Source organism: Simochromis diagramma, unplaced genomic scaffold (genome assembly GCF_900408965.1).
Source record: "Simochromis diagramma unplaced genomic scaffold, fSimDia1.1 OVJJ01000413.1, whole genome shotgun sequence".
In the NCBI taxonomy this organism is placed as follows: domain Eukaryota; kingdom Metazoa; phylum Chordata; class Actinopteri; order Cichliformes; family Cichlidae; genus Simochromis; species Simochromis diagramma.
Window position 1 is genome coordinate 2,970,145 of NW_024386948.1, and position 3,121 is coordinate 2,973,265.

Genomic DNA, 3,121 nt, shown 5'->3' on the forward strand with positions numbered 1-3,121 from the left:
AGATTTCTGAGAATAGGCCCGCTTTATTTCTGTCTACCTCTTTACTTCTGCGTACAAGGGGAAAAATGGACTGAGGAGAGAGAGAGAGAGAGTCAGGCAGACAGAGAGATCAATGCCTGACTGCAGCACAAACAGCAAGAAAAATAAAGTGTTTTTCTTTGCTGTTAGGGAGCAGTAGGTGTGCGGGTTTGGTGACCTTGGCAACCGGGAAGTGGAGCACAACATGATGCGTGTGTGTGTGTGTGTGTGTGTCACGGGCAGGGGAGGAGGTCAACATTTCCAAACGGTAAAATCAATAGTTCTTCACTTACAGACGCGCAACGTGTGTTTTCAAAATAAAAGCCGCTCGGCCCTACATTCGAGCAGCTACTTCAGGCACACAATAGGTAAGAAGCCTTTTAGCCCGATGAGTCAGATGGTTTTGTCAGCTGATGACGATGATGTGAGACACGTCGAACCTTCCAGCAGTTTCACCCGTGGGTGCAGCCGCCACTCAACCATTTCAGCCCGTTCACAGCAGGTAATTGTCCGGATCTGTGCGGTGTTTGTTGTGCCAAGAAGTGGTCTTCTTCCAAACACTAATTTCCAATGTTTCCGTGTGTTTTTATTTTTTATGTGCAATGTCTTTACTTATATTGGTTAATATACTTTAGTGAGCAGGATTTACGACGAGGTCATATATGAAAAATTTTAATGGCCTGTTTTCCAAGTATCTTATCTTAGTATCTGTCTATTATTGTATCTGCATTATAGCTAATCTGGTCCTCTTTGGCCACTTATAATTAACTTTACAGAACTATTGTTATATTTGTTACAATTTCAGCTAAAGTCTTGGCCAGATCACGCTTAAAAATTTTTTTTTTTAACATCAAAGAGATTTTTAAACTGGATAAATAAAGGATATCTAAAAGTCACTTTGCCAAAAACTAATTGTGGCATTCTTGTGACACGAATATTGTTTGTGGCTCAAGATGACTTGATATCATTCATGATGGATACATTTGACATATATTTCCCATATTACTTACTTACAGCAGTTTAAATACGGACAACAACTTTGGCAAATACCGGAAATCAGTTTTTGGCACAGCTGTTATGCAATTAGGTAAAATCGTAGAAAAGGAGGGGAGGAGGAAATAAAGAACCCAACTTTGTTAAGCTGCTCTGGTTGACATTTTTTCTAACATTTCGCTCGGGCTGTTGTCAAAGCCATGAGATGATTTGGGGCTTTGGAAGAGGAGGTAATACATTAACAGGTACACTGATCACAGTTTGTCTTCAAAACTGCCGGAAACACAGCATATAACAAATCACTGCCTCTCCAGCGGATAACACATGGAACCATTACGGAGACAGTCAGCAGCATTTATGGGCCTTTGTGTCGAGCTGTATTACAAGAAAATCAACTTAACAGCACCTGCAATACTTTAGAATGATGGACTGCTGTTCCACATAATCATATCAGCCTAGGAATAAGACTGATGTTTAAAACTGTGAATAGCTCTGGCTTAATACTTTGAATCCTTTAAAACCCTTAATGCTCTTGTTATTTATTTATTTTTATTAAATACTTTGTAATCTAAAGTGTTTTGGTCTTCAGTGAGTGTCACTCTGAGTCTGTACCTAATGCAGCATAGGTGGCAGGAACAGTGTAGGACTAATATTACATCTTAGTCACACCTTTGGCTTTTGCTGTGTTACATGTTTGGATTATAAACGAGAGTGTACCGCCTTTTTCATTATGTAAAATAATGTAACTGCTACACTTCCATCCATTCATCCATTTTAATTAAATGCTAGGTTGTGGCATATCCAGGGGCATATCCAGGATTTTGGAGGGCAGCACAGATGGAGCCAACAACAACAGCTTGGTGGACTCGAGTCTAAATATTATTTGTGTTATGTAAAAGTGGGGGGAAAGTATTTAGAATGTACATAAATAAAAGTTATAGAAGCTTAGTTATATAATAAAAATACAGTCAGTGTATCAAAAGTAAAAATACTCATTATGTATGATGGCACAATTGAATTGGATAATAATTACTGATCCACTGATGTCTCTTCAATCATGCAGCAGTCGATGATTTTGATTACTTTTATAGTTTAATCTATGCTAATGCAATTAATCTGCAAAATAATAAGTAACCTGACCTTTAAAATAAATGATATGGAGTAGAAAACACAATATTTGCATCCAAATATAGTAGAGTAAAAGCAGAAATCAGCAAATGTAAAAACACTTAAACATGTACTTCAGCAAGGTACCTCTGTAAATTGACTCTATTACGTTCCTGCAGGTCCTGTCCGGGCTCTCATCCAGTGGTGTTGGGCACTGTATAATTAACAGTACTCTAGTCCAGTGGCAGACATACAGACACACCACTGAGAGTATCCCAGTTGTCTTAGGGTGAACGGTGTGGAACACCCTGGACAGGCTGGCAGTCTATCGCAGGCCCAACACGGAAAGACCAGAATTACCAATTAAACTCACAAGCATGTGTTTGGACTGCACAAGGAAGCTCGAGTATCCAGAAGGAAGCCACGCAAGCATAGGGAAGAACATGGAAACTCTACACAAGAAGGTCCCAGATGACTGGTGGATTCAATCTCAGGACTCTGTATTGGTGCAAAGGACACTTCTTCTTCTTCTTCTTCTTAAAAAAAAATCTCACTGTTGTTGCATACTTTTGAAATAAAAGGATCAAAAAAGGTATTCATGCCCCATCACTTTTTTTTTTTTTTTAAAGGTTTCTTCCTGTTAAAACTGAGTTTTTCCTTTCCACTGTTCAGGCCAAATTGCCTGATCATATGAGGTTGTGTAATTGTTTGGGTTTTCTCTGCATTATTTTAGGGTCTTTGCCTTAGAATATGAAGCATGTTGAGGCAACTTTTGGTGCTATATAAAAAAACTGAACTGAATTGAAATTAAAAGGATTGTTATGGGGAGCATATCAAAAGCAAGATCATTGTAGCATGTTTACCTTTCTTGAATAAGCAGTAAACACAAAGCTGAGGTGATGCAATTCCTGTCTTCAGTCATAAACAACTTCAAGTTCTGGACAATTGGACCACCTTCTCAGAAAAATGAGTGTAGGTTTCGGATCTAACCAGTGTCTGTTTG

General features: G+C 38.7%; 1 long non-coding RNA gene across 1 annotated transcript; it reads left to right on the top strand.

Annotated features, from left to right (window-relative positions):
• Positions 1 to 202: 202 nt before the first annotated feature.
• On the top strand, positions 203 to 2,651 carry LOC120737629. The gene is made up of 2 exons (XR_005696787.1): positions 203 to 520; positions 2,298 to 2,651. It is a non-coding gene; the product is annotated as an uncharacterized LOC120737629 (long non-coding RNA).
• Positions 2,652 to 3,121: the final 470 nt, after the last annotated feature.